This window comes from Panthera uncia, assembly GCF_023721935.1.
Source record: "Panthera uncia isolate 11264 chromosome C1 unlocalized genomic scaffold, Puncia_PCG_1.0 HiC_scaffold_3, whole genome shotgun sequence".
NCBI classification, from domain to species: domain Eukaryota; kingdom Metazoa; phylum Chordata; class Mammalia; order Carnivora; family Felidae; genus Panthera; species Panthera uncia.
In genome coordinates, this window is record NW_026057584.1 from 28,950,490 (window position 1) to 28,972,143 (window position 21,654).

Consider the following 21,654-nt stretch of genomic DNA (forward strand, 5'->3'; position numbering starts at 1 on the left):
GTGCGTGGCATGAGCTCCTTTGCACCCTCAGAAGTGCGTACTTTTTAAAACTGGAGAGAGGCAGGATGACCATATAGATGTGTGGAAGGCAGCCCAAGGATCTGGCCCCCACTCCCACACCGCCGTCAATCATCCAGTGGTTTCCAAAGCAGAGAGAACACAGCCTAATCCATGAGAAGAGAACAAATTTTAAACTCGTCCTTTCCAAATGTCTATTTTTGGTGTATGCTTTACAATGTACCTCATGCATTACTGCAGTAGTACAAGTATATCACTTACAAAGAAATGAATACAAAGGTATACTTTGAGGGCACGTGCTTAAAATTTGCTTAGCGATAGGAGTGCCCAGTCACGACTGCATTAAATGGAAGTCTCCATTCGTAGGTTGCAGTTCCTCTCCCCTCTGTGCCTGCCACCTCCTTTTCAGAGAAGTTGGGAGGTCCAGAGAGAACTCTGCTGCCCTAAAGAGCAAAAATGCCATAAACATTCTGCATGAACTGGGGTAATTTAATTCAGATTAAAAAAATTGTTTTATAGGACTTATTTTAGATCGTATGTTAATGGTTTTCACTTCCTATGTTTAATTCATGCTTGTGGGCATTCTCCCAAACATATATTCTGAATTAAATTAAGAAGCCAAAAAAAGAAAAATGTCTGGAAGAAGCTTTTGACTATACCTGACAGATTCAAACTGAATCCCCGTGCCTTAATATACAACTGAGGGGTATAACGTAAGCGGACTCGGAATTTCTCCCATGTAGCTCATTTACGAGAGTACCTCGGCTGCTGAGAATCTGCCTCTTGTTGGCCATCAGAACACTTACTGGAATATTTATTAGTTATTAACACGGAAAGTGTGTTTGCATGTGTGTGTGCACATGCTGAAAGAAATGTCGCTCTCCAGCTGCTTATTGTTCGGGCTAGTTTAGATTATAATATGTTATATGTGGGGGGGGGGGGGAACAACAACTAGATCCAAGAATGAATGGAGCTGAGACTCAGGAGGAGAGGGTGATGGGCTGATGGGGGCAAAAGCAGAGAGACCCTCTCTGTATTTCTGGGATTCAGAGGCTCAGTCCCCTGTAAATCTAGCTGCAGAGCTCTTTCTGCCTAACACTGTGGCTGTACCAGTCTGCTTGGGCTACTTTGCAAAGCACCACGGGCTGGGTGGCTTCCATGTCAGAAATTTATTTTCTCACAGTTCTCTGGAGGCTGGAAGGCTGAGACCAAGCTGTCAGTAGGGTTGTTTTCTTCTGAAGCCTCTCTCCTAAACTTGTAGACAGCTACCTTCCTCCTATGTCTGTACATAGTCTTTACTCTGTGTGTACCTGTGTCCTAATCCCCTCTTCTTACGAGGGCATATATAAGGACATACCAGACATATGGAAGTAAGGTCCACCCTAGCGGTCTCATTTTATCTCTCCTTTCACCTGTTTAAAAGCCTCATCTCCAAATACAGTCATTATGAGATACTCAGAGTGAAGACTTCAACATACGAACTTCAGGGGCCACAATTGAACCCACAAATAGTGACATTCCCCAAGGTGATGGCCGGACAGGTGATGGCCGGCATCCTAAACATGCCAGGTAAGTTACAGCTAAATGCACACTGGACAGTAGCTTTCCCTGGCTTGGACTATCTTTACTTACTATTGTGAAATGTTTTATTGTGTAGCTGTTAAATAAAGTTTGTTGCTTTCCATGCCAGAAGTGGCTATATTCCAGATATGAATGAAATGTTTCCTGTGCTTTTTCTGTAATGAGAGATGGTGAGAAGAGAAAATTGGGGACATTAGTACTCTCAATTATTTTCATAAGTGTTCAGGAGTGCATGTTTTAATCTTATTTGTAGGTTTCATTTTCATGGAAAGAATTTGATTTATAAATCAACATAAATTTGGTTTATTTTCCTCCTGATTCAATTCCGCTTGAAGAGACCTGAACTTGAATTCTTCAGAAGAGAGAAGAGGATCAAAATGCAATTGGTTTGCTAAGCTGCCACACAAGATTCTCTTGTTAACATTTGCAGTATTTTCCTTGGCTGACCAAGCACTTTTCTCCCTGGAAAGTAAACAGCAAACAGCTATTTATGAAACAGGTCAGAGCAAATATATTTGGTCAGGTGCAGGATAAATAGATCATAGATTGACTAAAATAGTCCTAAACAAAACAGAACAAAACAAATCTCTAACCCACACAGATCCAACCTGAAGGCTTTCAAAGTTAAAATAGGCAAACAAAACATCTAATATATTCATGATCAGTTCATATTTCTATTAAAGGTATGTTTCCTAAAGCTTTATTCTGATAACTATAGATGACCAGAGTACCAATGAACCAACCAAAAACCATGAGCTTAACAGAATTTTTAGTCTATGGTATCTCATGATGTGGTAGACCAGAGAGGTGGTCTAAAGATTCTGGAACTTTCAAAATCATAGAGAATGGAATGATTGCTGCCTCAAAAGATAGGAGAATATAAGAAGTTATAATGAAGTCGTACATTCCGAATAATGATGAGTATTCTTTTAATGCCCAGGAGAGACTATGAGGAGCTATATGGACAGAATTTATAGGGAAATAAAATACTCAACTTGTAAAGCAAAATAAACAAAATCTATCACCTCCACCAAAAATAATTCAGACAATGAGACATTTAACTAATCTGTGAGATATTGACTTTCAAAGACTTTTGGATTTTTCCTGTTCTATGTCAAATACATCAGTCCCTTAGCAAAACCCAGTATCATTACAACTGTCAATGGGGATCATAGAATTCTAGATTTCAGTGGGAAATTAGAGATATTCCTTCCTTAAAACTCCCTTGGTTTTGACAATATGGCTCTAACTTGGCTTTTCTTCCACATTTCTAGTTGATTTTTCTTAGTCTTCTGTGCAACCTCTTCATGCTCTGTCCATCCTCAGGTTTTGGTGGTTTAGTCCTTTGTGTTTTTCTCACTCCATCTGGGTGATCTTAATCACTCCCGTGTTTTCAGCTGCCATCTTTGTGCTGATGACCACAGGGCACATCTCTCTTCTGAATCGCAGTTCACAAATCTAGCTCTCTGCTGTGCATCTCCACCCACCTTGACACTACATAAGTACTTTATGTTCAAACCTGAACACCCCAGATTGAAACCTTCACTGTCCCCAGTTGAGATAGCCAGCTGACAGAATGACCTCCCTATGATCCCTGCCTCTTGGTTTTTATGCCTTGTTGTATCCCTTCTCACATTAGATAGGGCTGACCTGTGTAACCAAGAGAAAATTGTGGAAATGATGAAGTGTGGATTTCAAGGCTTAGTCATAAAACTGTGGCTTCTTTATTGCTCTCTCTTGGATTGTATGCTCAAGGGAAAGCCTGCTGCTATGTCATGAGGACACCGAACAACCCTATGAAGAAGACCATGTGGCATGAAAGATGCCTCCTACCAACGACCAGCACTAACTTGTTAGGCCTCTGAGTGAGCCAAACTAGGTGCAAATCTCCAGCCCCAGTCAAGCCTTCAGATGACTGCAGCCCCACCCAACATTTTAGACAGACACTTCTTGAGAGACCCTGAAGCAGAACCATCTAGCTAAGTTACTCTCAAACACTGAACCATAGAAATGGTGTGAAAAAAATAAATGTTTACTGTCATTTTGGACCACTAAGTTTGGCGGTCATGCAGCAAATATATAACCAATATTCCAACCAAACCTAAAACTCCTCCCGTGTTTCCCTCTTCAGACATGTACGCCAGCGTATAATTTCAACACATCATGCAAGGAATAATGAGGACCTGGTTTAACGTAGTGATAATGGATATGGCAAGAAGTGAATGGACTATGTAGACATAAAGGAAGCATCGGTAACAGGAGGTGGGGGGTAAGAGAGTGATAGGCATTTATTCACTTGGTTTTATGTTTTGCTGAATTCAGTTCCAAAGGAATGAAAGAAAAATTAAGCCAAATAACCTTTAATGAGTTAGGTCTTCTTTCATAAATCAGTTTGCCCAATTTCTTCACAGGAATCAGATTTTAAATATCATGACTGAAAAGAGAAAATGGCAAGAGGAAGGTACCTTTATGGTCAGCCAACAATGATCTTCTAGGGGCACCTGGGTGGCTCAGTTGGTTAAGCATGTGACCTCGGCTCAGGTCATGATCTCACGGTCTGTGAGTTTGAGCCCCGTGTCAGGCTCTGTGTTGACAGCTCAGAGCCTGGAGCCTGCCTTGGATTCTGTGTCTCCCTCTCTCTCTCTGCCCCTTTCCTACTCACGCTCTGTCTCTCTCTCTCTCAAAAGTAAATAAACATTAAACAATGATCTTTTATGCTTTCATATTTCTGTTTATACTCTTGAAATTTCCTTTATATGCATTAGCTCATTTGCTGTTTACAACAATATTATGTATTAGCTCACTCAGTGTTTATGCAAATAGAAGCAGTGAGAAAAAAATGAGATAATGTGCCAGTTAGTGCATTTTTTATTGAAATTATGGCACAAGACTCAACTCAAACTGGCTTAAGCTAAAAAGAGAGTTTATTACTAAATTTGTAGGAATAGATACAGCTTCAGATCAGTGTGAGTCATTCCTCAATGAGGCCACCAGCATCCATTTCTTGGCTCTGCTTTATTTCTTCCTCTGGGATTGCTCCTTCTTAGGCTCTGTGTGGTGTGGCTCAGTGACATAGGCTCCCAACAGTCAGACGGATAGAGCTAGAACAAGTCTCTTCAGGTCACTTCTGGTAAAGTCCCAAGATTCACTTTGATTGGCTGTTTACCTCTGAATCATCCACATAATCCAAGGAAATATGAAATGCTGATGGGGCAGGCTTAATGCACATGCTTCACTCCTAGACCTGAGAAGGGATTTACTCCATCCTGAAGCTCAGAGGAAAACCAGAGTGGGGTTAGCAAAGCAAGCGACTCAGGATGCTGGAACAGAAACCAGTAACTGCCCAATAGTAATATTACATGGAAAAGCCGGGAACATGTACCCAATGAATAGTCATTATCAAGAAAAAAAGTTGTTAGGTCTAAATGTGGAAATTGAAGCGAAGGATGCACCTAAGTAAAACTAGAAACTGGAGAGCCTGAGTGTTAGATTGATTTGAGCTACTCGTACCCGGCCACTGCTGAGATGAGTGTTAGCTGTCGCCCAGGTTGCACATAGTGGATGGTTGCTCTCGTAATGCCAGCAACCCGCCTCCCACCTTCTCATTTCTTAGCTGGGCTGAGTTATCCTGTATTCTTAATGCTGACAGTGGAGGTCACGGCCATGCCCATATATTGTCTGAGCCTCCTGTGACTGCAAAGATCCCTGAGACTCGCAGAACAGAACCAAAGCTGGGGCGGGTGGGGGGGGGGGGGGGGGGGGGGGGTGGCACCAATGAATCAAGCAGCAAACTGCAGAGAAGGGACACCTCTACCCAAAGCAGGAAATCGGGCCAGATAGCAGAGCAATAGACATATTGTGCATCCTTCATTGGCCGTGGAGACCACTTCCGGCTTGGAGTCCTGTGGGAGGGAAGCTTTCCCTCTAGCCCCACAGCGGGGACGCCGTGTCAAGTGGGGACACTGCAGCAGAGTTGCAGCAAAACCTCTCAACTGTGGGCAGGTATGTTTCCAAGGAGGGGCCAAAGTGAGCCTGCATAAAGTGCTGAGAAAATGTGAGTAAGAGGCAGATGAAGCAGTCAAGGCATGATCACTTAGTCATGGCATCATAAGAATTCTACTCAAGAGTCCTTAAAAGGTTGTCCACTAAATTCCCTGACTCAGGTAGGTCAGCTTTGAAATCATCCAAATAGCCGATCTTCTGTGTTATGTTTAAAGGCATTTGGAAAGGAAGATCCCTAGTTTGGAAACGTGTTCTTACACTGAAGCACTGTCTCAACCAAAAATTCCTCCTTACATATTACTATATTCCATTTCTGGTCTCTAAAGAGAGCTAAATAATTCGAATCTGGGAAGTGAGTTGAAGGACCAATTTTTCACGACTATTCGACCTCACATTTTGTCCTCTTGCTTTCCAGTGCCATAATTTTTACATCTATAAATCAGAAATGATAAATAACCTCCTTTGTAGGAACATAATGAAGATGAGAAGATACAATATTAAAAGTATATTGAGCCAGAAATACAAAAGGCTCTATTTAAACGAGTGTATTATTCTAACCTGAATTACTACTAACAATGATAGTTGTAGTAATATGCCTCTGTGCAGAAAAAAGAGAATTGAGTAATTTCTAGTTTGGTAAACACATGCCCTTGAATTAAGAAAAGAGGAGCAGTAATATTTAACTATCACTTGATTTTCCATTTGTTGTAAGAAAACAATTGAGAATTTCTCTGAGAGAGAGAGAGGGAGAACCATACAAAGAATAAGCAATATTTTGCATTGGAGGCCGAAATGGGAAATCAGTGTGGCTTCAAGTTTTGTTCATTAATTTTCATACCTTTCTACAATAGCCCCCAGATACGTTAAAACCAAGCTTTTCCTTTCTAATCTGGGGGCATTTTCGGGTGCAGATGGTCATAAATCTCAAAAGGAGTCCTGCTCACTTCTTGTAAGAATTACTGGCGATTTCTAGGTGGGAGCACACAGTCATGTATCATGCCCATGAGCATTAAGATTTTCCCAGCAGAGATGCTCAGTAGAAGTCTGGCAGCTTTTGTAGCTGCCAGCAATTTCACGGTTACTGTCCGAAGCAGAAAGGGCACATCATCAAATTTTTCCTTCTAATGCAATCTTGTCTTCCTGGAATTTGTAATATTTTTCTAATATGAATAGGGAATATTTTTTTGAGAGTGCACAGTCATGTTAAAGTAAATACCCCGGAGAAATACTTTCAATTAAAATTCAGAAGGTTTAAAAATCCAGGCTAGAAAGGATTTCCCTGACCTACAAAACCTAATAAGATTTTTCCTTTCCATTTTCTCCCGCCCCGTCCCCTCTAAGTGTGTGGAGCCGTCCTGCTTTTTTACCTGGTGGCCCCATTTAGCTCTGCCCTCTAGACATTTAAGTCAGAATATGGCTTTAAAGAATGTTTTGAGAAAACTTGACATACTGATCTACTCTCAAACTCAATGAATTTTTTTTTTAAGCTGGAAAAGAGAAAGAAACCACAAAAGCAAAGCAACAATAATATCTTTTAGTTAAGTAAGAAAAATCTGACCAGAAGACGAAGAGGTAGAATTTGTGGTGATTGAGGGAATTAAAGTAAGAGAAACAGAGAGGGGAGATTTTTAGGCCTGAAGGGAGGGCAGGATGCAGGCAGTGAACGTAGGAGTGGAACAAGGTGGGGGGCCAGACGTCAGTCATTTCATCTGTCCTGGTCTCAGCTACAAAGTGTCTGCGGTTTCATCCACAGACCCGGATGGTGCCTGCATTGCAGAATTTCTTAGTATTACAGATAGTACAAGCACAATACGTATACAGTTTGAGTACATAGGTACTTGCTTGTTTGAGGTATCACTGTAAGAAATGAAATGCCTGGCTATGAGGGGGAGAAAATCTCGTTTTCTGTGAATGTGTTCTTATTAGGAGTATAGCTATTCAACTGAAAGTAATAACAGATCATAGTGTCGATTGAAGATCATTCTTAGCCAAAGGTAGGGTGAACACAGGAGAAATGCCCAGGGTGAAACTTACGAGGTGCTGGCCCTGCACTGCACGCACAGAGAGTGAGCACCTCCTTCAGTTTCACTCCCGAGGAGACTCTCCTGCTTTCCCCGAGTCCCCGTCCTGTTCAGAGGACAGCCTGCCTGGTTCATCGGCAACTGCCTTACTTTCCTCCCCGGCACTTTCCTTCCTACTTACAATATCTGGAGTCACAATAGCCACTTGTTGTCAGACTCCTTTGGCTCCCCAAAGAGCCCCAAAGAGATCATTACAAGGCACAGCACGTGAAAGGGAACCTAGGTGCATTTAAGACTATAAATTTTAACAGCAGAGAGGATCCCACGTTCAGTCGTCAAAGTACATGGAGGGACTTACTAAAATTTCCACTGTTGAGGGCAACAAGTCATGACCTCATTCTCTCACGCCAGGACCTTGCTATAAATGCTAGGAATAGCAAGCAGGATCTTTTTTATTGGCTTGTGCAGAACAGCATTGGAGGGTGGGAGACACCAGTCTCCTTCGAGAACTAGAGACAGAGGGGAGCTTGAAGGCCGTTGGTGGACAGCCTCCAACACACATATTCTTCTTAGACGTTGTTTGCAAAATGTCTAAAAAGGCACGATAACTTCCGTTATTCAATTCCTTCAACCTCCTTCTCCATCTAAATCATTTATAAGCATAGCCTGTAATAATTAGCTCTTTTACTCTGGCTTATTGTATAATTTGATAAAATCATGTAACACCAGTTTTTGGAGAGTGGTAAAGTATATTAAGAACATGTTTGGCTATAAGCCAGGGAAAGCCCCACTACAAGGACTTTTAGCAAAGGGGTTAATTTTCCTCCTGTAACAGATATGAAGAGTCAGGCACCTCCTAATGTCGGTTCAACTCCTTAGTTCTCTTGGTCTTTCTCTCCTAATCCCAATAAGGCAGAGCAGCTCCAGCTATGGAGGCAGAATATAAAGCAGAAAGGACAGTGGAAGGAGAGCACCCGTGGCTGTCCCCTTTTGTGAGAGAAGCCAAAGCGCCCCAAGAACACCATACTCCTCCCGTGTGCTGGGATTGAATTGTGTTTTTCCTCCCAACCCCCCAAGAATATGTTGGAATATTAACCCCCCAGTACCTCAGAGTGTGATCTTATTTGGAGATAGGGGCTTTACAGAGGTAGTCAAGTGCAAATGGGGTCACTGGTGTGGGCCCTAGTCCAATATGACCAGTGTCTTTATAAGAAGGTGAAATTTGGATACAGAAACGTGCACACAGGGGGAATGCCATGTGAACGGGGCACAGCCATCGACAAGTCAAGGAGAGATGCGGGGAACAGACCTTTCCTTCGGGAAAGGAACTGACCTTGCATCCACCTTGATCTCAGACTTCAGCCACCAGAGCTGTGAGACAATACGTTTCTGTTGTTTACAAGCTATCGCTTGTGGCACTTTGTTCCCACAACCCCAGCAAGCTCGTACCGCCCACACACTTCCATTGACACCTCACTGACCAGAATTGCCCTGGGCCACCCCTAGCTACAAGGAGCAAGTATGTATATAGCTGAACATATTCTAACGGAAACATTAGGTTTCTGGTAGCAAATTTAAAAAGGAGTTGGCTGGGCAACTAAGAGCATTTTCCACAGAGGAGCAAGTGTTTGCGCTTGGTAAATGGTGCTAGGATGGGTCGCTCTCCCTCCAGCACTGCTCAGAAATTTGGAGCAATACATTGGAGATATAGTTGTGCGGTGGAAAGAAAGCAAAGGGTCTGGATGCTACCACGGATATTGCCACTAGTTACTATATGATTTCACCAAAGTTGCTTTAAGCTGTAAGCCTCAGCTTTCTCACCCGACAAATGGGAATAATAAGCTATGCTCTGATAGGAATATAAATTTATATAAATATAAGTGTAGGAAGCCATTTATAACAAGTTCAGAAACAGAGAGGTCATGAGCCCTTGGCCTATGACAATGCTTCTCAAGCTTTGTGTGCACATAGATCCCATGGGCATTTTGTTAAAATGCATATTGGAGTTCAGTAGGTCTGGGGTGTGGTTCGCCAATGTGCAATTCTAACAAGCTTCAGCTATATCAAGATAGCTGGTCCAAGGAGCACACTTTTAATAGCAAGGTCTGTATCACTGAAAGAGAAACTGAACCCAAGAGTAGGAACCTTTCAGAACTGAAACTCTCACAATGCATTGATGAATGACTCTACTGAGGAAAATATGTAAAGTATCTAAAGACTCTGCCCTGTTTGGGGGATATCTTCAATAAACTTAGCTTCTAGAAGAATGTATAAAAGTTGGAAGCAGAGACATAAGACCAGGGGCAATTACAAACAGTGTAGACTTGTCTAGAAGGTATTAGAACAGAGTAAGCTACGTTATCTATAAATTACTTAAATTTATAAAGCAATGGGAGGGATACCCAGGAGGTGGGCCTGTAGCTAAGAATCCTATTTTTCTTATAGTAACATCTTGTTATTCTTATAACAATCTATTTGGGGGCCCACCAAAATCCCCTCCTGGGTCAGGTTGTATTTTGATTCTTGACATCATTTCTTAGTCAAATCCCAGAATTAATTATTAAACTGATGACTTCCACGGTCCCCAAAAGGGAAGCCAGCATCCCCAGGATCCAGCATCCATGCCACAAGATGGAGTCAGGCCAAGCCAGACCAAACAATATCCCTGTTTGGGGGATGACCTGGCCGGAGGCAAAGGGCTTGTGGACATGGTTCATCTAAGCAAAGCAGCCAGCGAGAACTTTCACGGTATCCTCGTGGACAAGCTGACAAGATATAGAATGTGTAGAATGTGCGACAAGTAGTCCATTGACTTCATGGTCCCCTCCCGCCAATAAAGACTCAACTTGGAAGGTAGTCTTTAGAAGGGTTCGGCATTTTAGTCTCATCTATATAAATTGCCCTTAGAAATCTGAAAGGACAAAGCATGAAAGTTAAGCTGAAAGTTAAGCATGCAGGCTTTGTATTTGATTACTTGGCCTGTCACCTAGAAGCTGTGTAGCCCACAGCTTCACCTCTCTATGCCTCAGTTTTTAAGTATGTATAATGGGCATATGATTAGTCCCTCACTCAGAGGGTGGTCGTGAGTATGAAATAATGCATGCAGACACTCAGAATGGGGCCTGGTATATAGGAAGGTTTACACACATAAGCGGTTATTATTAGGCCTATCCAATTTGTAGGTGACATGGAATTGAGAGGGAAGGAAGCATGTTACACGGCAAAATCAAGAGCCTAAAAAGATTTTTGACACAAAGGAAATCTGAGCTGAAAGTAACAAAATTTTCCAGTGAATAACCGTATACTCACTGTCTGTATTCTACCATTAGCATTTTACTATGCTTGCTTACATATCTGTCTACATCCCATCTTTAAGTAGTTCAAAATATATTCAATTTTTTCCTGTGATATTCTCTTTAACTTACAGGCTATGTAGTAGTATATTTTTTCATTTCTGAATGCATGGGAACTTTACACTTATCTTTTTGTTACTGATTTCTGGCTTAATTCCCACTATAGTGAAATCATCTATTTTGTCTAGTTTTCACTCTTTAGAATTTGCTGAGACTTGCATATGGCACAATATATGATCCGTTTGGATCAATTTTCTGCATGAAGTTGAAAATACGTTTTCTATGAGCATTGTGTCAGGTTCTATATATGATAATTAGGTAGACATCTTTGTGCTCAAATCTTTTATATCATTACTGATTTTTGTCTGTTTTTTTTGTCAGTTACAAAAAAAAAAAAAAAAGTTAAACTCTATCAGTATGATGGTAGATTTTTCTACTTCTCTCCTACTTCTTCCAGCTTACTTTACCATTTTGAGTCTATATCAATAGATCTAGAAGTGCTGTATCTTTTCGTGTACTCTATTGTATTATAAAATACCTCACTATCTGTACTGCGTTTACTAACCCAAATCTCATTTGTTGAGCATTCTTAGAGCTAAGCCAACTTTGTTTTAGTTATATTTGCATAATTTATCTTTTTTCTTCCTTTCATTCTCTCTATGTTTAATAAGTATCTTTTCTAAATAGCATTCATTTCTGATAAAAGTACTTCAAGCTGCCAATATTAGACCATTTCCAATCTATAAAAATGGGAATTTCATTATACTTGAGTTTTGTTTTTTATTTAGTTGTGCACTGTTTTTTAATTGGATATTTTAGTCTGTTTGCAAAACTGAAATAACTGAAAATTTTGGGTTTAAATATGCCATCTTACTATTTATTCTCTATTTTTACATCTTATTTCTTTTGCTATCCTTTCCTAGATTAACTTTATTTCTCCCCTTTTACTAGCTTGTTATTTAAGATTTTTAAATTATTTTCTTTAGGTTGCCTTAGAAATGAAAACATTTTTCTGATTTGTTAAAGCCTAATACATATTACTACTTTTCCATGTCTTGGGACAATGCAAGGGTATTAGACTATTTTAACTCTATTTCCCTATTTTTGTGTTATTTTATATTTCACATCATTTAAAACCTCTTAGATCTTCTTATTATTGTTTTATACAATCAAGATTTATATTCCTTTCTCCCACCCATCACCATACCTTCTTCTGGTACCATTATCTTTCTGGTGAACATCTGTGCTTAGTATTACTTTAGAGTAGATCTGCCCCCAGCAATTTTTGGAGGATATTTTCACTGGGTATAGAAATCTAAATCGGCACTTATTTTCTTATGGCACTTTGAATATGTCATTCCATTGTCTTTTGCTTCCAATGTTTCTGATAAGAATGAAGCATTATGTCTTATCCAGGCTTGGTGAGTTTTTGTTGCATTGCTACTTCTCTAATACCTTCATCATGTAATTTTAATATTTTTTCTAGATTGCCTAGTTGTTCTGGGGATGGGGGCACTCATCCAATACAGCTAGTCTACACTTGCTGGAAGCGATATCACTCGATGGTATTTTTTAATCTCTTTCTAATATACAGCCAGTGCTTGGAATATTGAGTTTAAGAGTGCTCTGTGCCAGAAGTGATGTTGAATCTCACTGTCACTTAGATTTTAGCCCAATGATTCCTTATTATCTTGTCCGCTCATCAGTGCTTAGGTCCCAGAATTTTGGCCATTTTTTACAAGGAGGAAGTATGTCTCAATAATCTAGTATGCCATATTACCCATATTATTTTTTATTTGTATCTCTCCTCATTTAACATATCAGATGTAGAAGCGTAAGAATCATCTCATTATCGTTATAGTCCCAGCCCCCAGCCTCCTGTTTGACAGAATAGGTGCTCAATAAATGTTAAGTAAATTATGTGGCTTTAAATAAGACTACCTGGGCATCTTAGTGGAGCCACCAGAACTGAAAAATATGAAGCTCAGTGTTGCCAGTTCATAAACCAAATAACTTGTGCTCTAGGAGTATTGGTTCACATGAGGCAAGTTTACAAGGAAATAATATCTAAGTAACAACATAGCTGGATCAGTGTTGACTAGGAGACACAGCTGGAATGATAATGGATCCTTATTACATTTCTTCTTCCCTCACCCTTGAGCACTTGACTTCTGTCTTTTAGTTAATGCTAATAGTTTTCTGTATTGTCATTCTCATATTTTATTGTCTTTATTCATACTTCCTCTCTGAACCTAGATGAAATAATAAAGGATGCAAATAAATAAAAAGAGACGCTACATGTTTACAAAAGGCAATATAAGTAAGTCCACTCAGAAGACCAAATTACAGGTGAGAAAGTTACTATGGTAAAGGTAAGACAGAAAGGAAATTCAAGGTTACTGAATACTTACTTTCAAGTTGCTAACATAGATCTCTATTCTAAGTGATCTTTAAAGCCCTTTTGGGGCGCCTGGGTGGCTCAGTCGGTTAAGCATCCGACCTCGGCTAAGGTCATGATCTCGCGGTCCGTGAGTTCGAGCCCCGCGTCGGGCTCTGTGCTGACAGCTCAGAGCCTGGAGCCTGTTTCAGATTCTGTGTCTCCCTCTCTCTCTCTGACCCTCCCCCGTTCATCCTCTGTCTCTCTCTGTCTCAAAAGTAAATAAACATTAAAAAAAAAAAAATTTAAAGCCCTTTTAACATCAGGACATCCTTTCGTCCAGGTCGGTGTGAAAGAAACTTAAATTTAACAAATTCTTGTTCTCTAGCTTTCCTTTTGCTAAAGTTGTTACTAGTTCCCAGAAAAGTCTGTTATTACACCACTCTGTGAAATATTACAATATTCAAGATTACAGTCTCTCTTACAATGTAACAAATGTAACAGCCTCTGTTTCCTGATAGACTGGGAAGTACCTTATTTTAAAATATTTTTATGATTTCCAAATCAGTCTGGGAAGTGGGTTCCTTGACAACGCATCTCATGTACTTTATGTAGATGTTGGTAATTTTAATTACAGACATTTTTTGCTAAGTGCCTTAGATCTTCATTTTCTTTTAACCACATTTGACATCATTTGAGGTAATGCCATTTCCTCCTATTTAGGCCAGTCTCACAGAAACCTGCACAAATAATACAGTGTCCAAACAGTACTGGAGAATACTATTTTTAAATTTTACTAAAAATATTTTGTCTGATCTCTCTTAATTTGGGTTTAAAAAACTTTATGTATACTATAACAGATCTTGGATTCTCTATAGGGTGATCAGACAAACGTTCCCCAGAAATTTATCATCTCAAAAGGGCAACGATGCACAGTGAACACGTGGAAAGGACGAAAATACTCGGGATCGGTTTAACATCGACATCCCTCGAAACTCAAGGATCGATATTGCAGAAAAGCAAAGGGTAGATTAATGTGGGAGGCAAATAGAACTGGGTTAGAACTTCACGTTTGGACATGTCGGGGGGAGGGAGTGAGCCCCTTTCATTCCGCCCCCTTTTGGCCTTCGTCAGTGGCATTTCCCTACCTTCCCAAATAATGACCAGCACTGAAGCAAAACAGAAGAGTGTGTTGTATGTGGGACCCAGTTTGGGAGAGGCCCAAATGAAATGACTCTCTGTAAAGCCTGACCACATTGGCATAGAATGGTCTATGAGCATTGCAAAACAGTGGGGAGAGTGGAGAGAGGGTTGTGAGTCTGTGGTGGACCCTGAGGCATCCTCCCCACACACCCATTTAGAAGGCATAAATGGAAGGCTAGGGCATTGCCTTGCTTACTCTGGAGGAGAGCAGTAACCAAGATTCGAAACTGACTCAGCTGACTCTTCTAACCATGCAAACGAGCATGCTTCCGGTAAAGAGAATTCAGTGAAATTCAAATGAGCAACCAGTCAGCAAAAAACTGCTGCTGACATTATTAATCTTCCAAACTACCCAGATCTATCATACACAGAAAAACTCATCATTGGGCACTTGTGGAATAGGTATCCCTCACTTAAAGGAATGGTCACTGTCAGCAAAGTTTGCAGCACAGAGACTTTCTATCAAATCAATCTGTTCTCCCATTGATTTCCATTACAAAATCTGAGATGCATTCTGCTGTTAAATCCCATGAAGCATGTACCAAACGCTTTGCAAATGGCATGTTTAAAAGAAAAATGATAATATTCGCATAAAACATTGACAGTGATGTTTAATATATTAATAGCAATGCTGGGCTACATTCAACATGTCACTGCAAACAAATACTCAGGATGAAACATAACACAATTTTCCAAACTGTGCCTCACAGGCTGTAAGGGGTAATAATCCCTAAAACATTAGCAACTTGATTTCACACAGGCTTCAAACTGTCTTGGCATTTCTATCATTACATAGCCAAAGGAATTCTTTTATTATTTAAAAATCTTTCCTCATTTTCTGCTGGCCTCTTTCCCAAAATCTTTGTCCAGAACCCCCAGAATAGCTTCTGATGCTATTCTTAGGTGGGGAAGGGAAAATGAGCCTGCTAGGTTCCATCACAGTGGTTTATCCCACTGCCTGCTGGGGTTTCCCCATCACTGAAGCAACTGGGCCTCTCCTGGAAGGAATGTTGCAGAAGGAAGCAGTGGGTCTGTGAAGGTTGGACCAGACACTTCAATGCCTTTTCAAACTTCTAAGATATAATACTACCAACATTGGTAATGTGTCTGCTTGCAATTCTATTTTCAACATATGCACTCTGCTTAATATATGTTAAATGACCAAACGCTTTGCCTACTGTACGACAAATGACTGAATGTTTTGCATCATATATTTTATTAATTTTTTAATGTTTATTTATTTTTGAGAGACAGAGACAGACAGACAGACAGACAGAGCATGAGTAGGGGAGGGGCAGAGAGGGAAACACAATCTGAAACAGGCTCCAGGCTCTGAGCTGTCAGCACAGAGCCCAACGCGGAGCTTGAACTCACACACTGTGAGATCATGACCTGAGCCGAAGTTGGTCGCTTGACCCACTGAGCCACTCAGGTGCCACGCATCATATTTGTTGAATAACTAATTGAATTTATGTGATGGTTTTGTTCTTCATTAGAGGATACTGATGCTTGTAAGTGCTGGTAGCTTAAGCTGGAAAAGTGACTACAAGGGTGCCTGGGTGGCTCAGTCAGTTAAGCATTTGACTTTGGCTCAGGTCATGATCTCGCGGTCCGTGAGTTCGAGCCCCGCGGCGGGCTCTGTGCTGACAGCTCAGAGCCTGGAGCCCGCTTCAGATTCTGTGTCTCTGGCTCCCTCTGCCCCTCCCCCACTTGCACTCTGTCTCTCTGTCTCTCTCAAAAATAAACATTAAAAAAAAGTGACTGCAGATATTAATCACCACAGGAATAATGCACTACAGGTCATAATAACATTAAATGTTCAATTCTAAGGTCTGGGTAGGACATTCCTGACAGTAAACTTTTAAAGAAATTTTTGAATGCCTTACCTTTATCACTCCGGTAGGTCAATTTTTGTTAAGCAAAAGACTACTTGAGTCAGAGCAACATGCCCATCACCAGCAATGCACCTTTATCCTGTTTGTATGACCTAATACAATGAAGAATTCAACATTCAGGGTTGGCTTTAACATTTCATGAAAAAAAAAACATTTTGTTTTTTATTAAACTATAACATACCCGAAGAATTCTGACAAGTGATAGCAATATTGGCATGTTTTCTGGAGATCAGCAAACTATCTGCCAAGAGTTTTTGGTTAATTCATTAAGACCAAGATTTCTTTCCTTCCTTCCTCCCTCTGTCCTTTCCCTCCCTCTCTCCCTCCCTTCCTTCCTCCCTCCCTTCCTTCCTTCCTTCCTTCCTTCCTTCCTTCCTTCCTTTTTTTAGCTCATCGTGTCCAGAAACCTCAACATGTCAGAGTGTCAAAACTGAACACATCCAGGGAGCCAGGCCCATGCTAACTATACTCCCAGAAAACACAATTATAACTAAAATGTCTTCGTATTGACAAAACAACCAAAACTGTCACGATGAGCACCGGGCTCCTGTGGTTGTAGCCAGTACATTCTTTCCCTGCAGGCAGAACAAGGGGGAAACCAAATTATGAGCAGATAGCAAGTACAGAATGAAAACAGAAGGTGATGTCTATCGGTGAGGAGTATTTTTTCCAGGACATGAGAGCCTGATTAAGGTGCCATTTTTTTTCAAGGATGAAACAACTCTTTGGTTATATGTATATACATATGTCATTCGCTCTATGACACATACGGACAAATACTTTTTTTTCCAGGTTTGAACCGTGTCTCTCAGTCTTGTTTACTAACCTCCACCTCCTCTGACATGCTTATTTTCTGTGATATCATCAAAACATGCTCCCTAAGTTCACACGTTCTTTCATTGTAGTGAGACTGTGAAGGGAAGGGAAGGGAAGCAAAAATCCTAGGTATGTGGAAATATTTATTAATGACATGGCCACCTATAAATGAGTTTCCCATTCAAACATCTTTTGAACACAAGGCTCCCCTCCTCTACTCCCCATGGTGGTAAACATTTGTAATCCAATGCAAATAAATTTAGTTCTATTGCGAAGTGAAATTGCAAATCTTGCGAAAGGTATAAGGTTTCGTGATGTCAATGAAAGTGAAATTGGTAGAGCAAGTGGCAAGTGAGGGTCTGCAAAGTTAAACAGACAACTGAAGGTAAAATCAACAGGGATGATGACTATGTTGATGCTTTAAAAGAAGAGAAGACGATACTTCGAATATCACAAAATTAATTGAGATCCTGGGGAAAACTGATGAAGCCCTCGAACATTTTAATAAAATGACCCTCCTTTTGATTATGGCATAAAAGTCAAAAATGAACTAAAGCATGTTTGTAAGGTTCTTCACGTTTGGCCAAAAAAAATTAAGCCAACAGTAATCTTGATTTATTGTTTATTCATCCTAAAATTAGCATAGTGGTACTTACAACATAAATTTTGTTCAATAAAAGATAGAGTAAACGTATTCTAATAACGTCGACTTTTATTTTCAGGTGAAGTCTACTTTTCACCAACTGCTCTGAGATTTGGCCCCTGCTTTAAGTAGATTTATTTTTAGGAGGCTTTACCAGCGCTAATCACACAAGGCTAATAAGGACTTCCTATACTAACGAACGAGACTTTTCTAGTAGAAACAGTCTGATGTCTTGGTTGCGTCTATTTACATATCAAATTTTTACTATGTTGTTCATAAAACGTCCTCAATTCTTAGTTTTGTGGGGTGGGGGAGGCAAACATTATTTACTCTTAGGTGTTTCCTACGGGATAACTTCCAAAGGGTGATATTATTGAAAGTAGTATCAGTGTCTCCTAAGGCAACGTGTGTAGAGGTCACAGACTCTGGAGTCATCTTGGAATCAGACCTATATTTGAATCGGCTTGTACCACCTAACAGACATATGGTAATGGGCAAATTACGTACCCTCTCTGAACTTGCATACCTTCATCTGTGAAAATGGAGCAGGGACAGCTCCCTCACAAGATCGTGGTGAAGATCGGATGAGAACATGTCTAAAATGCCTGATACAGAGAGGGCATTCAATATATGGTGCTTAGAGTGGTGATGTTTATTTTTGGTTTGTTTGACCGCCAAAGTTCCCTTGTGAACTTAATTTGTTGATTATTCTGTACATTCAGACTCTTTGTATGCGTTTTGCGATGTGAAACTAGGGTCTCTAGGCTATAAAAAGTAGCTTTCTGAAATGTGACTTTAGGAGTGCCTTGTGGCATAAATCTCTAAGAATGAATTCTAAAATATTCCATAAAGCTTTGAAGAAAGTCATAATGAGGTCTTTCAGATTGACACTGTGAGATTTTGGTTGAGTTCTGTAAGTTGGACGGTTGATATTTACAAGGAGAAAAACCTCAAAGGAAGCCCCCCTTCTCCACACCGAAGCATTTTTGTAAACAAATCTTGACTTAAAACAAGAAACTTAAGTCTTTCACCGCACACAGACCCCCAGGCAAAGCAAAGTCTTGAAAGTCAGATGCTCCTGGATTTGAACCTCTGCTCAGTTCCTTCTCAGTTGTGTGACCTTGACCAACTATTTCTAAGCCTGTGTATTTTCATCTATAAAGTTGGAGATACAAAAATACTTCCGTCAGGTTGTTGTGAGGATGAAATGAAGAATTGCATATAAAAATCGTTTGTGTGCCCGTACAGCCTGGCATACTGAAAGTGTTTAACTAGTTAACTATTATCTGTATAATCTTTGAACTCACAGGTTAACAAGAATGTCATATTTTGTTCAAAAATGGCAAGAGGGTAATGCACAAAACAGAAATGAAGTTCACTTGAGTTCAGACATCAAATTACATGCTTTGGCCTTGCCTTGCCTTTTGCTTCTTGAGTTTCCCTGTGTCTAAGTTCTTTTCCTTCCCCTATTTACTGGAGAACTTGTTTTCTGCCTCAGGGCTTTTCAATGGTCTCCTCCCCATCCCCCCACACAATAGGAACATTACATTCGTAATACTTATTACAAATTGGCAAGGGGCTTATACCGCTCCTCTTAGTCTCTAAGACTTTGGTATGTCCCTTCCCACCACCCCTCCATGGGTCTCATTAGTTCAGATATCTTATTTGGTCTACTTAGCCAAAGCCAGGAGATAGTGATGGTTAACATTTAGCATCTACCTAATGGCACCAGATACTATGCTAGGTGAGTTGCAAACCTTACTTTGATTCTTCACAACAACCAGGCGAGGCAGATACCATTATTTCTATTTCTGAGATGGGTAATCAGAGGGTCTGAGCTAGGAAGCTCAGTCACAGGGCCAAGTAAGCAGCAGCACCAGTGACCGTAAGGATCAAGTTAACGCACTAACTGGGATGTGATGGCTCTAAGTGGTTTTCTACTTCTGGGAAAGGCCCATCTGGCCTTTCAAAGAGAGGCCTTCATGAGAAGTATGCCCTGTGCTAACACATATGTGTGCTATCATGATATCATCTTATTCATGTAGCCGTTTAACCTTTCTGTACCATCATTCCCCTAGCACTACTAATGTGTATATGCCTAATACTAAATGCACTAAGATCCTTGCACGACTTATATACACTCCAGTAGCTCTGCCAATTATTCTCCTAAAACGGATGCTGTAGGTCTAACCAACAGAACTCCAGACATCACAAAGCAAATAAATTAGACTTTCCTCAAGCCCAGTAATTTGTTTAATTTCCCCTGGCAAGAACTAAATTTCAAATTATGCTCGTTCTATAAAGCAGAATCTAACAAATATTATGATATGGAGTCCCACAGAGTCAGAAGGAGAGAAGGGCGATTAAGGTGGATGGGTTTCTTTTCTTAGGAGTAAAATTAAGTTTCTCATCTGAAGAAGTACCGAATTCTGCAGTCGTTCCAAAGGTGTAGGCTTGGCTCATGGTACATTTTAGGGAAAGGTGAATCACACTGACCACGGAAGGTCAAGCAAACAACTGGTCGACCCCAGAAACGTGCGTGTGCAGGGTCTGCATCTAAGAGAGGAGTATCTCTGGATATTTCTACGTGCCAATTCCAGAGCCGGATCCGGTTCCGACTCTTCACCACCGCAGCTCGCTAGACACCTCTCTCCCTAAGCCACATGGGGAGACACAGAAGCTGCCTGCGCCCCGCGTCGGTCCGGGCGCCTTCCATTCGGACTCCCACTCCCGCGAAATGTCCCCTTTCGATCAACGCTAACTGGGCGTCTGCCTCCCGACGCGGACCCCGCGTGGGGTCCCAGCGAGGGGGAGGACGGCTGGCGGCGCGCACCGGGGCGGGGACTGCGTGCGGGGGGCGGGCGCCGGTCGTTGTCTCCGCGCCGCTCCCCTTTGTTCGGTTCCATTGTGTGCCACTTCCTCCTCGGGCGCTTCTTCCTGCGCCCTGGCAGCCTGTGGGCAATTTGTGAAAGGGCTTTGGGGGCCTTTTTCTTTCTTTCTCGGTTTATTTTTTAGTGAGCCCCCCCTCCCCCCCTTTGCACGCCTCTCCCTCGCGGCTCTCCGCCCCCGGGTCCCGGAGCCAGGCGGAGTGGGAAGTGTCACTGCCTCCTCCCCCACCCCCCGACGGCAGCTCCGCCGGGGTCCCGCCCCGCTCCTCCTCCAGGAGGCATCCTAACCCCGCATTCTGGACTTTCACCTCCTGACCGGCCGCGTCACCGCCAGGAAGGCGACACGCGACCCCGCCCCTCCGAGGGGCGCAGGCTCCCGGCGCCCGGGGCTCCGCCAGGCACCGAAGCGAAGGTCGGAGGCCGGCGCGCGGCCCAAGCCCGGCCGCCTCGGCGTCCCGGGAGCCGGCGCGAGTGTCACCGCGGCCCTCCCCGTCCCTCGCGCTCGCGCTCCCCGGCCGCCGCGCGGCCGCCTCAGCCCCCTTATATAGCCCTCTAAAAATAGCTCGCCTCGCACCGCCTTGTAAGGCAGCAGGGAGATCCGCAGCCCGCCAATCCGCGCTCGCCGCCAGAGCCAAGCCCCGCCCCGGACCCCGCTCCGCGCTCCCCATTGGTCCTCAGTGACTTCATGAGCCCCCTGTTTACCTTACATGGTCACACGCGGCCTAATGGACGCCCTCCTCCGAGATCCCACGGCTGCGCGGAGAGCCAGGCGGAGGGGGGGAGTTTGGGGAGGGGGAAGAGCAGGAGGAGGAGAAAAGGAGGGGGGAGAGACTACAAACTAGCAAGGATGGGGTGGG

General features: G+C 42.0%; 1 long non-coding RNA gene across 1 annotated transcript; it reads right to left on the reverse strand.

Annotated features, from left to right (window-relative positions):
- Positions 1 to 1,837: 1,837 nt before the first annotated feature.
- LOC125911265 (uncharacterized) lies at positions 1,838 to 21,598 on the reverse strand. Its single transcript, XR_007454304.1, has 3 exons — positions 21,500 to 21,598; positions 16,442 to 16,542; positions 1,838 to 2,061 (listed from the first exon to the last, which is right to left on the reverse strand). It is a non-coding gene; the product is annotated as an uncharacterized LOC125911265 (long non-coding RNA).
- Positions 21,599 to 21,654: the final 56 nt, after the last annotated feature.